Below are 19988 nucleotides of genomic sequence, written 5' to 3' on the forward strand. Positions count from 1 at the left end.
AAACTGTGCAACTTTTGTTATATATGTCTAAACAAAATATTTACGAGTAAAAAGTTATGATTTAAAACGTGGAAAAAAATTGCACACTTTTTAAAACTTCATTTTCGACCCCTACCGAGCTTCCATAATAGGCACTTCCGGAAATTTTTAAAACCCAGGTGCACAACTACAGCATGTCGTCTAACATCACTGAAAATTTCAGCACTCTAGCTTTTATCGTTTTTGAGTTTTTGTCTGGACAAAATGGTCATCAGAAAATCGATAAAAGGGGGATAACTTCCAACCGGAAGTGAGTTTTCAAAAATTGAAACGGCGGTACAAACTTCAAATGGCAACGCATCAATCCTGAAAATTTGAAGCAAATCGATCCAGCCATCTCCGAGAAATCTTCTGCACAAAAATCGGTAAGGAGAAAAAAAAAGAATAATAATAATAAGAAAAGTGAAAAATCAACAATAGAATAATAGAAGGGTCTTCCGCTGAAGACGGAAGACCCTAATAATAAGAAAAGTGAAAAATCAACAATAGAATAATAGAAGGGTCTTCCGCTGAAGACGGAAGACCCTAATAATAATAAGAAAAGTGAAAAATCAACAATAGAATAATAGAAGGGTCTTCCGCTGAAGACGGAAGACCCTAATAACTAGAAACTCATTACTAGTAATGAGTAGGTCTTCCGTTAGATCACTTCCGGTAAAGAGCTTTCTGTTCCTACGAAAACCATTTAAATATATCAGAAAATGTGCCTTAACAATGAATGAGAAATGTATTATCGAATTTTTTACTCATTTCTCGTAACTTCCGGTGATGACCGGAAGTACTTTTATGATGCGTTTTCCTATAAATGACAGCGACTCTTTACTGTCTATATTCCCTGAAAATTTCACGTCTCTATCTGAAAGAGTTCTCAACAAAAAGAAGTAGACTAAAGAAAGAAAAAGTAGTAGGTTACTACCGACCGGAAGTCAATTTTGAAAAACAAAATGATCCAAACTCTAGAAGTTGATACTTTTATTATGACATGTGAAAATCATATGAAAGACTTCAAATATACGCGAGATTTATGGTGACAAAGAGATGAAAAGTAAAAATGTATTTTATCAAGAAACCGGAAGTAGTTGTTTTGACTACCAACGGAGTCAATATTCTTTTGACACTTTCAAAGAGACTTAACAAGCTAGTATAGGTTTCAATTTACAAGAAAAAGTTTGAAATTTGCGATTCTTTCAATCACTTCCGGTGACGACAGGAAGTGACGGTCGACATGTTCAACCCTCTACTGCACGACTGCAAACGGAGATTTATAATTCCTGAATAATTGATGAACCTATATTTTACCTTTTCCAAAAAAAATGCTGGACAAAATTCCTTTTGAGAAACAGAAAATCGCCCATATTTTCCGACCGGAAGTGAATTTTGTAAAAACAAAAATAGTTATAGGAAGGTCCTTTCATAAGACATTATTCCTGAAAATTTCAAGAAAATCTATCCACCATCTCTCAGAAATCACTCGAAGAAATCGGAAAATCGACATTTTTCAAATACTTCCGGTATAGACCGGAAGTGACGGACGAAAAAATTGAATCTATGTGTACAATGGACTAATGTTAGTTGATCAACTCTACAAGTTTCAAGCGTCTATCTATATTCATTATTGAGAAACTGAAAAAACAAGGTTTGAATATGTCCACCCCATATCTCACGACCGGAAGTGAATTTTACAAAAATATTTAAATTTACACTAGACATTTATAATGTCTATAACATATGTAAAATTCAAATCATTAACTTGTTTTATGACCGAGATTTATGGCACTGAAAAATGAGAGAATGAATAGTTTTTCTTTCATATAACCGGAAGTTGGAGATTCAACTTCCGGTGGGGTCAATAGTTTTTGAGAATTAGAACGAGACCTAATAAACCGATATAGGTTTCAATTTGAAAGAAAAAAGTTTGAAATTTATGATTTATTAATCACTTCCGGTGACGACCGGAAGTGACGGCCGACATTCTTACCCCCCTACTGCACCCCTACAAAGTGAGATCTATTAACTCTGAAATTTTGGTGACTCTATCATTTACTGTTTCTGAGTAAAACGATTGACAACGAAAACAGCTCAGAAGCCGTATTTGCCGACCGGAAGTGAAATTTACAAAAATATTTGAAGTTACTCTAGACATTTGTAGTGACTATAATATATGTAAAACTCAACTCATTAACTAGTTTCATGACCGAGATTTATGGCACTGAAAAATGAGAGAATGAATAGTCTTTCATTGATATAACCGGAAGTTGGAGATTCCACTTCCGGTGGGGTCAACATTTTTTGAGAATTAGAACGAGATATAGTAAACCAAAGTAGGTTTCAATTTGAAAGAAAAAAGTTTGAAATTGATGATTTATTTGATCACTTCCGGTGACGACCGGAAGTGACGGCGACAAAAAATATTACGTGCATGCACCATAGAGAAAATAGATCTATCATCCTTGAAAGTTTCATTCGATTATCTTTAGTGGTTTTCAAGTTTACCCCCGGACAAAGTTTCTTTCAAAAACCGGAAAATCGGACGTATCTGACGAACGGAAGTGAATTTTGAAAAAATGAAAAAAAAAGCCTCGAGGTACCATCGTTCCCTATAACCTGTGAAAGTTTCAGGAAAATCCATCCAACGGTCTCGGAGACAAAAGGGAAAAATAATAATAATAATAAACAGTAGAATCACTAGAAGGTCTTCCGTTGGAAACGGAAGACCTTAACTAGACACGATCTCGTTGCGAGCAACGAGTAGGTCTTCCGTCCGATTTGTTGATGCACTCGGAGTAAAAAAAAAAAAAAGGAAAGACAAATGAGTCCCAATTTAGTTTCCGACTTTAAGACACTTTAGATATAATCAATTTTTCATATCATAAGCTTCTGAAGCAAAGTTGAGGTGAAATTCGTTTGAAATTCGACTCTCCAGGCGAGCCATAAGGCCCGCGGGCCTATTTCTTGATGTCATTTGTTAGCCCTCTATAGACTCAACAACTTTAGTTCTATATGTCTTTACAAAATATTTACCTGTAAAAAGTTATTGAGATCGACCGATATTGACAAAAAATCGACTCTACAGGCGAGCCATTAGGACCATAGGCCTATTTCTTGATATCAATCGATAGATCTCGATAAACTGAACAACTTTTGTTCAATATGTCCTTACAAAATATTTACCAGTTACAAGTTTTTGAAATCGACTGATATCGACAAAAATCGACTCTACAGGCGAGCCATCAGGCCCACAGACCCATTTTTTGATATTGATCGATAGGTTATGACACATTGAACAACTTTTGTTCAATAATGCTTTTCAAAAAATATGTCGTTTTAAAGATATGAGGCGTCAAATATTTACGATTTTGGCCCTTAAAATCTCTAATTACGTAACATATGACCTACTTTTTGATTTGATAAGATCAAGCTCGTTGAGATGAACATTTCCGCTTCTACAACTTATTATAAAATATTAATAGTTTCTGAGATATTCTCAAAAACATTTGGACCCTTCTGAACCCCTAATTTAAAGGGCCAGCCCGTTTTGCTTGATATCGTAAGAAAGGCCTTGTCATTTTAAACATTTTTTGCTCAACAAGTATTTAGAAATTCTTTACCGTTCTCGAGTTATCTCTACAAGAAATATTTAGGGGCCAAACTGTAGCTCCCTAACGGGGCCACATAAGGAAAAAACGAAATGTACATATTGTTTAGATTATCATTCTGAACAACTTTTGTTCAATAATGCTTTTCAAAATATTTGTCGTTTTCAAGATATGAGGCGTCAATTATTTATGATTTTGGCCCTTAAAATCCCTTATTACGTAACATATGACCTACTTTTTGATTTGATAAGAACAAGCTCGTTTAGATGAACATTTCCGCTTCAATGACTTATTACAAAATATTGATAGTTTCTGAGATATTCTCATAAACCTTTGGACCCTTCTGGGCCCCTAATTTAAAGGGTCAGCCCCTTTTGCTTGATATCGTAAGAAAGGTCATGACATTTCAAACATTTTTTGTTCAACAAGTATTTAGAAATTCTTTACCGTTCTCGAGTTATTTCTAGAAGTAATTTTTAGGGGCCAAACTGTAGCTCCCTAACGGGGCCACATAGGGTAAAAACGAAATATGCATATTGTTCAGATCATCATTCTGAACAACTTTTGTTCTTTATTGCTTTTCAAAATATTTGTCGTTTTCGAGATACAAGGGGTAAAATTTTTTATGGTTTTGGCCCTTAAAATCCCTTATTACGTAACATATGACCTAAATTTTTATATGAATAGATTTGGATTGTTGAGATGAACATTTTTTGTTCTTTGACTTATACCAAAATATTAACGATTTTTGAGATATTTGATCTATACTTTGAGCCCTTGTAGATCCCTAATTGAAGGGGCTAGCCCCTAAATCTTGATATTTTCAAAAAGATGTCGTAAATGTGCACAACTTTTGTTCTACATGTCTTAACAAAATATTTGCAAGAAAAAAGATATTGGAGATCAAAGGTCAAAAATCGCCGAAATCGGCGAAAAATTTTGGCATCCATTTTTTCAGGTGCAGGCGAGCGTTTAGGCAAATCGCCTCCGGTAAAATCGAATCCCCCACAAATCTTCTCAAATGTTTACTCTATCTTGTGTAGAAATTTGGGACAACAAGGCCCTTCAAAAAGTCACTAAAAGAGAGATAACTCCTGACCGGAAGTGACGTCAACCACGAAATTTTGCAAGCAAAGTCTCGTCACCAAAAGACATCTTTCCTGAAAATTTCGTAAAATCGATCGAGAAATGGCTGAGAAAAACTCGTGTACTACCAAGGAAAATAATAATAATAATAATAATGAAGAAGAAGAACGCGAACAATAATAGTAAGGTCTTCCGCAGGAGACGGAAGACCTTAATAATAATAATAATAATAATGAAGAAGAAGAAGAACGCGAACAATAATAGTAAGGTCTTCCGCAGGAGACGGAAGACCTTAATAATGAAGAAGAAGAACGCGAACAATAATAGAAAGGTCTTCCGCAGGAGACGGAAGACCTTAATAATAATAATAATAATAATGAAGAAGAAGAACGCGAACAATAATAGTAAGGTCTTCCGCAGGAGACGGAAGACCTTAATAATAATAAACAGTAGAATCACTAGAAGGTCTTCCGTTAGAAACGGAAGACCTTAATAATAAACAGTAGAATCACTAGAAGGTCTTCCGTTGGAAACGGAAGACCTTAATAAGAAACAGAGTAAAAACAATATGTTCCCAAACTTTGTTTGGGGAACATAATAACGACAAGATATTATGACACTTTCCCCGCGATACCAAAATTCCGCCAGAGTTCGTTTGCTTACAAACCAATTCTAATCAACGAAGACAATTTGCTTACTTCGAACTGAGGATATCATCTCACAGAGATATACTACGTACATGACTCCTTTTATTATAGTGTTTTGATATAGTGTCTCGGCTCTTCTGACGACTTCATCCTTCAGATGACCACTCCCTGCGAAATCAGTTCTTCTCCCTGGATTACTCCCTCAGGGAAGTTTCTAGTATACCGGTCCCCAGAAGCACGCGGCTGTGCATGAACAGTTATTTCCCCTGCCGTTGCTAAGCGGAATGTAAACACCTCGCCATTTGCATTTTCGCCTCGGATGCTGAGCAATGAAAATCGTGCGATAAAAATAAAAGCCCAACGGCATTTGAGTATACTAAGCGGGGGTTTGGGGGCGGCATCCCCCGACAAGTCAAAAATAGTTAAAAACTGTCTTACCTTACAACATAAAATCATCTAAGCTGTTGTTTGCATTAATCAGATCGAGTGATTGAAAAACTAGTCGTTTTTTGACAATCAAGGGTTCCTTTGGCTTTGATGAAATAAGGTTGGGTACGAATATCGAGGGGTCATATACAGATTTAATGAGTTCTAGAAATTTAAGGAATGGATCTTGGCAGTCTGTAAGATATTTTTTTCGGATGCAGTACTGACTAAAATAAGTATCGTACAGAGATTTAACTGTGCCGCTGACCGGTAATGACTTTTTTAATGCACGCCAAGTAGATTCTATAGTATTGGTGTGTGGCCCTGTATCGAGATCCAAGTGTGTAATTTATGCAATGTCTAATAGCACTTAGAATTTCCACCTGTTTCATATTTCCTATGTGATAGTGATAGGGCAGTTTTAAGAATGGACAATACTAAGCACGCCAGAATAGCACTCTCATGGACTCCTGAAGGAAAGCATAAGAGAGGCTGACTTAAAGAAACATGGAGAAGAACAGGAGAGAGAGAGAGAGAGAGAGAGAGAGAGAGAGAGAGAGAGAGAGAGAGATGAAATTGGATTCAAGACATGGACAGAGACAAACGGAGTAGCAGAATGGAGAAGAATTGTTCATGGCCCTGTTCTTAACAGGGAGAGAGGGAAATAAGTCAAGTAAGCCATGTGAGAGAGATATAATTGTATCTCTACCTGTTTGATATTTCCTATGTGATAGTGATATTAATAGAATCCTTCATTAGTACGAGTGTGGGATAGGGAAATTCCACCGAGGGGACAAGATTCGCAGTCTAGGACGAGGCTTTGCCGAGTCCTAGACAGAGAATCTTGTTCCAGAGGTGGAATTTCCCTATCCCACACGAGTAAATAATGAAGGATTATTTTTCTCACATTTTACCTACAGTTTAGTGTATAAAGGACTAAGACCATGTTTATCAAAATTCGGCCTAACGTCCAAAGTGAATAATTTTTTGTTAGAAATATTCTCTAACATGTTCTTTTCCTATAATGTACTGGTTTTTATATGTAGAGTTCGTGAAAGAACACTATTTTTAGGTTTACATTACTAGTATAAATCCTATAATTTGCTCTACTTTTTAAGATTGCGTCATACAACGTCGCTATATATTATTAGAAGTGGTAACGTATTGTAAAACATAATTATGCAATGAGCGGTTTAATATATAATAAGATCTTGAAAAAGAAATTTTCTTTCAAAATACGCAATAAGGTTATTTTACTTATAGCCCGAATGACACACCATATTTTTCAATCCTTCATTCGGCCATTTTCACACGCCGCGCCGTTAGCCTGTTTGTGCTGTTCGTGGAAGTTGCAGAGGATGTACTCGTCGCATTTCAACGTAAGTTTTAGAAATATGAATATACTTCACCTCTACTCGTTAAACTGTATAACCAAATAGGTGTACCAATTGCTCTTAAAAATAATAAACAAGTCGCATGGAACGAATAGTATGGTGCGCCTGTGGTGTGTTGACAAACACGTAATATTCACGCATTGGGCTGTTGGAAATCCCACAACAAATCTGTTAACTGTTGTCAACATATATTTATTGTTTATCTATTATAATTATATATTGTTAAGATTTAAAATTGTATGTATATCAGCTGATCAGAAAAATCAGCTGTTTCACGATCATGCCATTTTCAATTCCAAGTGCATGACCTTCTCGGGTCTATTTGAATTTTCTTACATGATGTTTGACTCACTTCACACTTTGAACTTTCCATGTATCATTGTATGGTCTAAAAAGTATTTGTATAGGTTAAAGAGACATATAATTGTATATAGATGTATATTTCCATAATGGTATATGTCTCTGGGGTAACATGTATAGACCTGTGGGGGGTTATAGGTTGAATAATTTTCGAATGATTTGGTATTCTAGTATTCTACTATGTTTAAACTTAACTTAGTGATTATTTAGTAATCAAATAAAAGTTATATGATGAATCGATGCATTTCTTCAATTTACTGTAAACAAAAACTGTTTCTGTGGTTTGGAATCTGTCTGGTATTAGTGCATAATAAATAACTTCATAAGTCAATAGATATATTCTTGTTGTAGTGATGACATTTGCAAAATCTGTGAGAATAGAAAAAAATGTGTTAGGGTCAACAGAAATTTTTAATTAGGGTAGGTCGGGAAAGTGGAAACCAATTAACATATATATTTTTTTTGGCCTTACGCGGAAACATGGATTAGAAAAGTCGGAATGATTTTTACATTCAATAATTTTTAAATACTTAAAAGCACCATTAAGCCAGGAAAATCATAAGAACAGTTTGGTTTTATAATTTAAATATGCCTTATTTCAAGATAAATTGTAAACATGTCAAACTTAATTTCAACAATTACACTTACAACTTACATGCCTGCATTGGGATTAGATATAGAATCACTCAGAGAATGTTGAATTTCATGGGTACTACCATGATTTAAGCATATATTTTTTTGTTAGCTTATCTCCTTTATATTATTGAATATTAAATTTGTCCATACATCTACCACAAGAAAGAGCATGAAAGATAAAAATATTTTGTGAATTTGCTGATAATTGTGAAGTAAGATACATGTAATATATCAACATTAGCTACAACAAAAATTATTAGATGGGGAATCAAATTCAAATGAAATGTTTGTGTATATAATTATTTATAAATGTACATGTAGCTAAACTGTCCTCTGTTGTTTAGTTGGAGACATGTCAATCTCCCACCGAATACATAAATGTAATTTTTCTGAATTCTGTATCAATGAAAATACATGAGGGCATGAAAATACAACTTTTATATGAATATTATAATACAGGGGTTCGTGTTTGCCCAACTATCTATTTTGTATTGCTTGTAGGAGTTATGAGATTGATCACTTTTTGTTATCTTCACCTTTCATTTATGATATAGTTTTGATAATGATATAATACTGGAGTAATTTGAATTTCAGGATGATATAATATGTACAGCAAAAATTGATGGCAAGGGTGACATGAATCAGATTGACAAGAATCCATATTCTTACTCCTCAATAATGCTATCATCACTGCCATCAGATTCATCAATGATAGTGGCATCAGTGACACATGCTAATAAGTGTTGGACATCTCTGAAGGAATGGCTTCCTTGTTGTGCCTGCCAATAGCAAGGTACCAGATTATACAGCAGTTATGTGGAAACAGATTCCCACAATAGGGGGACCAGATTGACACCTACATTGTACAGTATCAGGCAGTTATATCAGAACTGGAAAAACTGGATCCAAACAAGACTATATTGCTTGGAAGAAACATGTCGACTCTGAAGTTTAACCCTTATTAACCCATGGCACTTCTATGTCATTTGAAATATACCTGTGGAGGTTTTTTAAGTGTTTTTTTTTTTTGGGGGGGGGGTATTATTTGGAAGAATTCATATTTGATGATTCAAATGAAAATCTGCATGTTGAATTATGAATGTCATAATGTACTTTTTGAATGATGAAAAGTGTAGAGTCAAAAGTTATCAAATTGTCAAAAACACTGGTCAGGTCTGAATTCATCATCTTGGACACCTTGCATTTGGAATTATGATCTCTATGAAGAAATGCTGAAAATCTTGCAAAAGAGGAAATGACAAGTTGGGGTCCAAGGCACTTGCATATATGCATGAGAAGGTGTTCTATCCAGGATTGAGGTCAATTACATTGCAATGTAACGCCTTACATTACCTAGAAAATTTCACATTACCATTACTCCTATTTTGAAATATAATGTATTACATTACTTGAGAGTGAATTTACATTACACATTTACATAACATACTGTCAGATATTAAAGAAATGGCAGAAAAATTATTTCTGTATTATGATTTTTAATTATACATTAACATAAGTACACAAAATATTCAGCAATGTTAGGAAACATATCTATTAAGTTATTCATTGCATTTGATTGTCATCAATGTTTCAAATGCTTCAGTCAATCACTAATAAAATGAATTATTCTAAATCTTCGAAATATCATCAAATATTTGAAGTAGTGTAAATGTAATGAAAAATAATTTTTAGTACAGTATGCATTACATTACCATTACTTGTAATGCAAAAATGGTCCATTACACCCCCATTACATTGAAACTGGTTGTCATTTAATTACCATTACCCCAGGCCTGGTTCTGTTGAGAGGTATTGAAATTCTCTGTAGAGACTTTGTCTCAGGAAGTGGCCGAGATTGGTGGTGACAATTTTGTTGGATGTGAATTGACTGACACACGTCTACACTTGCTACACAATATAGCATGTGGTGGTTTCAACAAGAAAGTTCTTACTCTGCAGGAAATGACGAATAGCTAATGGATTCACATTTTTTCTGACTTTTCTTCTGTACATTAGATGCATTGGAAAACTTTCCTTTCCATTATCTTTTGCTGGTTCATTCTTTGAAATAAAATCAAGTCCGAAAATAGAGTATTTTGGTTTGGGTTTTTTCAATGAATTTTAAAAAATGTAATCTGTAATCCTTGCATATTTTGTTGGTGTTCTGTGATTGCTATTTTTATTTGTATTCAGGTATAATTTCATCTTCGGTGTCTTGAAAGAAATTAATTTTTCAATAACGCCAAGAAAAATGTAGTTAACAGTATTATTTAAAAAAAAATAAATATTGACACGGGTAGGAATTGAACCCGGATCTCCCGATTGAAGGACGGGCTCTCTACCACTAAGCCACGACATCTATGACGTCACATGCTTAAAAATCCTTCATACGTTTACTTGCCCTAGTTAACGTTATACTTTCGATATATCGGCAATAGTTTTAGTTATATCAATGCATGTTCTATAAATTCTTTTCATTTTGATCTTAGTAATTCTGTTGGTGTCGTCTAAATAAAAACTTTCTATAGCATTGAAGGTCCGATTTGTCGGACAGCAGATTCGTTTGTTTACGCATCAAAATTCTATAGCTTTTAGAATTCCTGCACAAACTTATGATAAAAACACCACATAGGGGTGTATTCTGCATGGAAATGATGTAGACTCCACATAAGTATGTTGTTTTAATTTTTCAAAGCAACATAATTAATAAAATACCCACAACTCTCACAAAAATAAATAATTCCGGATTGCTCTCGATTTATTTCAAAGTTGATATTCATCAACAGCACACCTTTCGATCCAAAAAATCGTTCGTGCAAAATTTATTTGTATTGATAGATTTTGATAGACTACAGTCAGTTTCTGGATCGAAGGTCGTGTTTTATATGAATTATATGACTAAATTTGAAAAAAGTGGAGATTTCTGCAGAAAACCAGACCGATACCGGTTTTGTCTTGTATAGAATTCCACAAGCTGACGTTTTGGCGGGGAAATCTTGGCACGTCGCGATGGTATAAAGATTATATTATCAAATGATAACAATTTTATTTCAATTCATTCTGCTTTATTTTTTAACACACCACAGGTCCGATATAGCTAAACATGGTCTTAGTCCTTTAGTAGCTTTGAGAAAATTCCAAATTATCAAAATCCTCATTTGAACTTCGATGCAAAAACTAATTAGATAGGCAGAAAGAGCATACCCGAAAATGGTTTACACTATAAGTGTAAACTAAAAAACCCAAGATTGTCCGCCAGAAAGCTATATAAATTAAAATTCAAAGATAACAATGCAAAATATTTTTACTTCACCGTGTAACGTAAATCTTCACCGTGTAACGTAAATCATAGAAAATATATGACGTCACAATCAAATGACGCCGCAGCAGTGTGAGACAGAAAAATCTCACATGGCTGTCTCACATGGGTAAAGTCAATCTCACACTGGTGATAATGTGAGAAAATTGTATCTCTACCTGTTTGATATTTCCTATGTGATAGTGATATAATTGTATCTCTACCTGTTTGATATTTCTTGTGTGATAATGATATAAATATATATCTACCTGCTTGATATTTCCTATGTGATAGTGAGATAATTGTATCTCTACCTGTTTGATATTTCCTATGTGATAGTGATATATTTGTATCTCTACCTGTTTGATATTTCTTGTGTGATAATGATATAAATATATATCTACCTGCTTGATATTTCCTATGTGATAGTGATATAATTGTATCTCCACCTGTTTGTATTTCCTATGTGATAGTGATATAATTGCATCTCCACCTGTTTGTATTTCCTATGTGATAGTGATATAATTGTATCTCTCTACCTGTTTGATATTTCCCATGTGATAGCACTAACATTTGTTCACCTCGTCCACTTTAATATTTACTGTTATCATGCATGTCCACGATTATATTGCTTATTGTGTACGATGTCACTAGTTTACCTCCACTTGTGTAATCCCTTCATGTGTGATAGCATTATTGCACATCAACTTCCCTGTTGTAATAGCATGATTGTATCTCCACTTATTTCATATGTGAATCGACAGCGCTAGGATGTATCCACCTGATTGCTGTTTGTGTGATAGTTAACATTATTGTATCTCCACCTGTTAAAGATCTCCACCTGTTTAATATTTCCACCTGTTTAAGATTTCCACCTGTTAAAGATCTCCACCTGTTTAATATTTCCACCTGTTTAAGATTCCCACCTGTTAAAGATCTCCACCTGTTTAACATTTCCACCTGTTTAAGATTTCCACCTGTTAAAGATATCCACCTGTTTAATATTTCCACCTGTTTAAGATTCCCACCTGTTAAAGATCTCCACCTGTTTGATATTTCCACCTGTTTAAGATTTCCACCTGTTAAAGATTTCCACCTATTTAAGATCTCCACCTGTGTGATATTTCCTTTGTGAGAGTGCTATTGTAGCTATCAGGCTATCGTAGCAACACAGTTTCATATGATTCTGTTCTCCTGTAAACTCAGCCAAACTGCTGCGGTGGTTTAGAGGTTAGAGCGTTCGCCCCGCATGCGGAAGTCCGGGGTTCGAATCCCGTCCGCGACAGACCTATATGTAAGTCGTTAAAACAGTTCCATCGCTACACGCTTTGCAAAAGGTGTGCATGTCACGGGTCCTCGGAGATGACTTTAAAACGGATGTCCCGTGCCACAGTAGGTGTGACACGTTAAAGAACTCTCACTGCTCAATGGCCGTAAGCGCCGATCAAAGGTCTGAATTTGAAGCCTTTCACTTGTCTTGGTGACGTCTCCATATGAGTGAAAAATTCTCTCGAGAGACGTTAAACAAGATACAATCAACTCCGCCATCTATACATTATGTTACTCTCCTACATCACTCTACATTTATGATTAGTTACACTCAGTTTGGGACCGATCATCTAGGATGTAAAATGAAAATCCACATCGGGCGAGGCAAAGCTGAATTCCAATGAGGATTTCCATTTCACATCCTTGATGACTCCGGTATATGTCCCAAACTGAGCGAGTAACGAATGTATCCCGCTGAAGACCTTTACAAGATTAATTGAGATTGTTTTGTTGTATTTACGTCAATTTTACCATCTCTTTAGCCGTTTGGTTGATCACCGTATACACGTATCAAATTGAGCACCATGTAATCACAATATCGAAACATCAAATCGGGTACATCCTTAAAACTGTTAAGGATATGCGGGACGATGATCACGTGATGGATTTTGATTCTCCCAACAAATTTTAATTTTCTTTGATGTTTTAAACATTTACTACAGGTTGTTGAATGTGGTCAAATTTGGGGAAATATTTTACGCACAGAACTCTTGGTTTTTCTATCTACATCTTGTACAGTTTAGGCCAAGATCCTTTATTCATGCAATGCAACAAAAGGATGACATAACCTGATGATGGCTGATTCTACCTGAAGTGAAATTCTACAAAAGAAAAACACCCTATATATAAGCATTTTCACGGGCGCATTATGTACCGTTTGCAGTACTCTTGTTTTATTTCAGTGATTGATTGCCTTGAACTTGTTGAGATTACATCACTTAAGGACATGCGGGACGATGTGGCCAAAAATAACTCGTCAATGAATATGTTTTTCTTTCTTTTTTCATGAAGCACCATCAGGATGTCCTTTACAATGTGTATAAATTTCATGGTCACTTTTTAGTGAAAGCAGACATACATAGAAAGCAAATACATAAGATGTGCACAAGTCACTTATGCGTGATGCTATTGTTGTAAAAATGATGCACCACCTGCATGGCACTCGGAATTATATTATATTGAAGAATGTATCTCATATAACTGAAGGAGTCGTGTAGTACATATCCTCTGATCTGTTAACGACAAGTGGTCAATATCATAAATCTCATAAAAAATGCAAAATTAACAGTAGGACAAACACGGACCCCTGGACTCAGACTGAGAGGATCAGGTGCATAGGAGGAGTAAACATCCCCTGTCGACCAGTAAAGCGCGCCGTGAGCCTTCTATCTTTATCAGGTAAACAGAGCAATCCGTAGTCAAAACCAGTGTGTAACGAACCGTCTAACAATTGGTATGAAACACGTCAGGCAACGTTCGATCTAACGACAGGTTCTATTTACAAATTGCATCCTTATAACGACGATCGGATTTGCAAAATGCTGACTTCAAATGAGACTGTTCAAACCTCAATAACATCAACTTATTTGTCATTAGCCTGTCCCGATATAATAATTGATCATACGCAGAACATGCTCTCGCGTATCGAATCATTCAAGAGCCATAAACACCATATCCAGGTGATAGTAGAATATTGCTACATAGATATGGGAAGTTGATGATGGAGATTTGTCATAAAGATGAGGTGTCTGTTTTGCCGTTAAAGTGATACAAGCTGTAACTTACGATAGATAAGTATAAGAACAAATAGATTAAAGTGATTCAATGCATTGAATCATATTGGATCTGAAGCAGTAAACCTTTCAGAATCAGCTGAAAATGTCGATTTATGAATTATAATTGTCTTTCTGACAGTAATTCGTATTGGTAATCTCTGATGTGCATCAACCTCGGATGTCACCAGTTTGGAGAATTGCAAAAGAAAGGCACTGCGCACGTGTCCGATTTCTAAACAGTTTATCCAATTTGCCACTTCTATAGAAAATTCATTATCAAAATCTCATTTTCGTGGCACACTGAGGAATAGTACTTTCTCACACTTAAATAGGTAAGACCATTCATGGCACGATGTAATATTTTAAAAACAAAAGAAACGTGTAGGTTAGTCACATCAGTTTCCATCTTGATATGACCTAGGTCTCAGCAACCCGATAATGTTCGGCAATCATCGTTCTAATGCCCATACCACGACTGCATCGGCGGCTCTGGTGGTTTATACGAAACAATCATTATAGGTATGCTCTCAAGCAATGTCCCCTTGTTTATTTTTGCTGAATTTCCCATCAGATCATGGGCATTATATTAGTTATACCTATAGGTGTGCATGGGTGTATACGGGGATAGTTGAAAAATACCGTCAGTTACACCTTGTATAGCTTTAACATCTACGTACAATAAAATACCAAAATATGAGGCAGATGTGGAAGAGCCTCGAATTCATTTCATAAAAGCAGAACATTCAAGAAATTGTAAAATGAAACAAAATACTTACGTGTACGTTTCAAGCTCATTTCCTTGACTAATACGAAATTGAAAGTAGAAAATTCTGACGTGTAGGATGAAAAAAAAAATTAATATATAGAACAGTGATCAACCAATGACAGGTTATATATGGAAGGTAAAGATAACTAACAGTAATCAATTTCATAACTTCTATAAGAAATGCAAAATAGAGAGTTGGACAAACACGGACCTCTGGACATACCAAATAAGATAATTACTGTGAGCTCCAATGACTAAAGCTAAAGCTGCACATTCGTCTAGAATTCCTTCTGTCACAATCCCAGAATTATTTTATCATAAATGGCGGAGACTTTGTAAAGTCACATCTCCTTGATTTCACGATAACAGTGTGTCATTTTGCTTGCAAATTTCATTCAATGATTGGCCCTGTGGTTTCAATGAAAGTGAGTTAGGATGACCATGCTATGGTAATTGAGCACTGAAGTAAAACCTGTCCAAAACTTTCCATGCTCAATCAAGCAAAGTGACACCCTGCTATTGGGGTGATAATACGAACTTTCATAGATTATCTCAATTTCATCCTAGTCTTGTGGTCCTCTACACAATGCAGGGCACCACGTTATGCTTAATGTACAGGTATGACGAAAATATAATACCGTGGCAAAGCGATAGATGCGAGACGACAAGGTATCCCTTTTGAAGACGAGCATTTTTCGCTCATTTTGGGACGTCACCAGCTGTAGGTGAAGTACCACAAATTTAGACCTACATTTAGCGCTCAAGGCCGTAGCAGCGAAGGTTCTTTAACGTGCCAATGCCTTTCGCGACACGGTACCTCTGTCTTTAATGTCACATCCGAAAGACCCGTGATTCACACTTTTAAATCCCAAACGTTTGGCGAAGGAGCTATAGCTTCCTATGTTTGTACGTCTTTTAAGTTTGACGCCGCCATGACACAAGCGCTGTTCGAACTCAGGACCTCTCGTTCTACCTTGCCCCTTATAGTATGCCTATGTAAACATTTGACGTCACATAACCATGATCAACATAATGAAATCTATGTTTGTGAATTCTTTCAATGTGTCATTAATTACAACAACGGGAAAAAAAAAGAGTTGGGGTCAACATGTACAAAGATACTATTTTGCGCATGTCGAAATATTCAATCATTGTATTAAATTAAAATATCAAAATACGTCATCGCTGCATGATGATTATTAGATAAAGAGGACAATCAGTCACATTTCATATCCAGGATAAGGAGGACTGTAGTGATTGACCCACATTGATTGCCTCATCAAACCTCGCTGCATGTGGGTTTTAATGAACTGATTTCAATTTGGGAAAAAGGTGAATATGTATTTTACAAACTTTTACTTGTTGGTTTTTTTGTTATGAGATAGAGAGTAAGACAGAATTCTGCTCTCCTTTAATCCCTATTCCCCACTTACGTGGCATAGAATTCTTATTCTCACTTCATAATTTTGATAAATATTATAAATATTTAAGCCTCCCAGTGATAATATAAATTGAAATATTGCATTTTATGTCTTTAAGAAACGGCAAGAAAAGTGATGACAAAATTAAAGTACAATATTTATTCCGTGGTGACAATTTTTTTTTTTCCTCTCCGAATTTATCTAATGTTAAGAACATACACAATTTCAATAGTATTTGGAGGTATTATAATTAGTACGTGTAGGGTTAGTGACTACTAATGCTAGTATCTAAGTTTACTTACTAGCTCTTGTTAATTTTCACATCGCTTTGTATTGTAGCATTTTCACTTTACTTACAGGTAAGGATAGTAGTTCTCCTACTTCATACAGTTCCAAAATACTGACCATGAGGATATCAATTTCAAAGAAATACAGTTCACTTAATTTCCACTTGAACGAGCACTACTATGTAACTATTCAAGACTTAATTCATATTTTTCCTACTACCGGTTTCAGTTTCAAATATCACAGTGGCGAAAAATGTAGTTTCGGTTTTACTGTCACACTTAAATTAAAATACCATTTTCTTGTTCTAAAACAGCTCTATAAAAATATCATTTTTATTCGAGGAATGATTATATTGTAATATGATAGTCTTTTATTTTCACAGATTAAATAATAGACTTATGGCGGATACTTAACACGAATCCAAATCTTATACGTATCAGTTCTTATCTAAATTCGACATTTCGTGGAAATCGCTGATAACATACAAGACACCCGGTAACCGGATATCTGTGCACTACTATAAAATCAAATGTGTAACAGAGATTTAATTTTTCCACACATTTTCAAAAATAGATATAGTACTGTGTGATTTCGACGAAAACGATAAATTGTTGACTTTTTTATAAGGCTGCCTGTATTATTCGCCATGTTATGTATAAATATCATCTATCCATTTCTGTCCATGTATCTGTCTGCTGTGTATATTTACGACAAAACTACATTGTTGACTGGTTTATATAACTAATTGTACAATCCTCTGAGGGGAAGCTGGTAACTAAATTTCAGGGCAGTATCTGTATCCATTATGAAAAAAGTAGGAAACCTTTTTGACCTACATTTAGTCTGAAAATAGGTCAAGGACGGACTAATTCAGCTGAAATGCAAAATGAACTTGCATTCCTCTGAATGGAAGCTTGTTACTCAATGTCAGGGCAATATACATGTATGTATCCGTAATGAAAAAAGCTGTTTGGCATACTTTTAGCATTAATGTAGGTCACGGACAGATTGCCCAATCCAGCTGAAATGCAAATTGATATTGTTTTCCTCCAAGAGGAAGTCTGTGACTAAATTTCAGGGCAATATCTGTATCCATAATGAAGAAAAGTCCGAAAACTATTTGACCTACTTTTAGCCCTTATGTAGGTCCCGATCGGACGGATCAATCCAACTGAAATACAAGCTAAACTTGTATTCCTCCGAGAGAAAGTTTATGATTAAATTTCAGGACAATATATGTATCCGTAATGAGAAAGAGTCTGGGAAACTGTTTGACCTACTTATAGCCCTAAAGTAGGTCAAGGTGTACCGATCCATGCAGCTGAAATGCAAACACACTCTTACACTTCTTGAGAAACTGTGACTAGATTTCAAAACTGTACGTGCATCCGTTACGGGGAAAAATCCGCAAAACATTACCCCTGACGGACAGCCGGACGTACAGACGCACGGACAACGCCATAACATATGTAGAACTAACGACGGGTGTATAAAAACTAGAAATATAATCATATCTGTGCCTTCCAATTCAAGGAACCTGCGCTCTTATCTTAATATATAGAAACAGAGCTCTTACAAAAGTAAGAATAATTGCGCATCAGTTTTATATATGATATAAATAGAAACAGACAAAAATAAGAATAATTGCGCATCAGTTTAATTATGATATATAGAAAGAGAGCTCTTACAAAAGTAAGAATAAGTGCGCATCAGTTTTATATATAATATATAGAAACAGACAGGTATGTATTTTAGCCCTGTCATTCATATAGATTTTGCAAAAAAAAAGATAAAATGGTAAAATCAGTGTTGATGGTGAAAAACATTTTTATTTGATTGTCATTTATAATAACATATCAAAAATGAAGCGACAGCATAAGACAGTGGCTATAAGTAGCCATTGTCTATAAAGAGTATTCAAAAATATCATGTATCTTGTTTACTGAATCCTCCCTATATTGTGTCTACAAAAGAAATTTGTTTACATATCAGAGATTCTTTATACCATAGAAACAAAGGATTGTTACGATCATAATACATGTACCACGTAAGGGGCGAGATCAAAAGACTGGTGTCGAATAAAAAGTTCCAATAGTTAGGGGGGGGGGGAGTAGAAACTCCCGAAGTTTCTGTGATCCGACACCGATGGCACTCTAGTATGAGTTGCATTTATATTACATGTCTAACAACACTTACATGTGCTTTAGTGCCAATAAAGATTTATATAATGTGAATATTCACAAGTTAAACAGGTTTTAAAAGATCACTTCATCTGCATAAACACATCACACTGCCTGTTTATTGACAGAATATGCATAAACACATCACACTGCCTGTTTATTGACAGAATATGCATAAACACATCACACTGCCTGTTTATTGACAGAATATGCAGTCACATCCTACTGTCCGTTCAGATTTCGTATGGGGTCAAAGAAATAATCACACTTGGTTTCTTATATCGTATAAAGGTAGTTCAATATATATCTTATCTTTCTTATTTGCATGCAGTTTCAAAATGAATTCCGACAATAATAGCCAATATTGGTTTACATCAACAACTGCAGGTTGCACCACTCTATTAATTTTGCCTATATCTTCTTGCCAAAATTACTCACTTTTGACCTGACCCTACTTCCTTAAAGTAAACTTTTCAGAAGTTGTACTTTCACATCATGTAGCACAGTTCTTAATGAGCATTTTCATACCAAAAAATACATACCCATCCAGCAAGGCGTGAGAGTTTGTTCACATCGAAGTCAAGCACGTGCAAAATCAGCTGGTCAAAAGCCAAATCACCCACCCCTACAACAAAAATCCAAAAAATATTTAAATCCTTCTGTCATGGTTTTTACTCACAAATTTTCAAACACAATACTTGAATTTACATCTCACAAAATATTGGAGAGCCTACCTCATAAGGAAAG

At 35.2% G+C, this 19988-nt stretch overlaps 2 long non-coding RNA genes across 2 annotated transcripts; both read left to right on the plus strand.

The window, feature by feature from the left end:
- The first annotated feature begins 6730 nt into the window (after window positions 1-6730).
- Window positions 6731-10276, plus strand: LOC130047913 (uncharacterized). Its single transcript, XR_008796731.1, has 2 exons — window positions 6731-7173; window positions 8779-10276. It is a non-coding gene; the product is annotated as an uncharacterized LOC130047913 (long non-coding RNA).
- Window positions 10277-11990: 1714 nt separating this feature from the next.
- LOC130047914 (uncharacterized) lies at window positions 11991-18557 on the plus strand. Its single transcript, XR_008796732.1, has 2 exons — window positions 11991-16684; window positions 17133-18557. It is a non-coding gene; the product is annotated as an uncharacterized LOC130047914 (long non-coding RNA).
- The last annotated feature ends 1431 nt before the right edge of the window (window positions 18558-19988 follow it).

This window comes from Ostrea edulis, chromosome 7 (genome assembly GCF_947568905.1).
Source record: "Ostrea edulis chromosome 7, xbOstEdul1.1, whole genome shotgun sequence".
Lineage (NCBI taxonomy): Eukaryota > Metazoa > Mollusca > Bivalvia > Ostreida > Ostreidae > Ostrea > Ostrea edulis.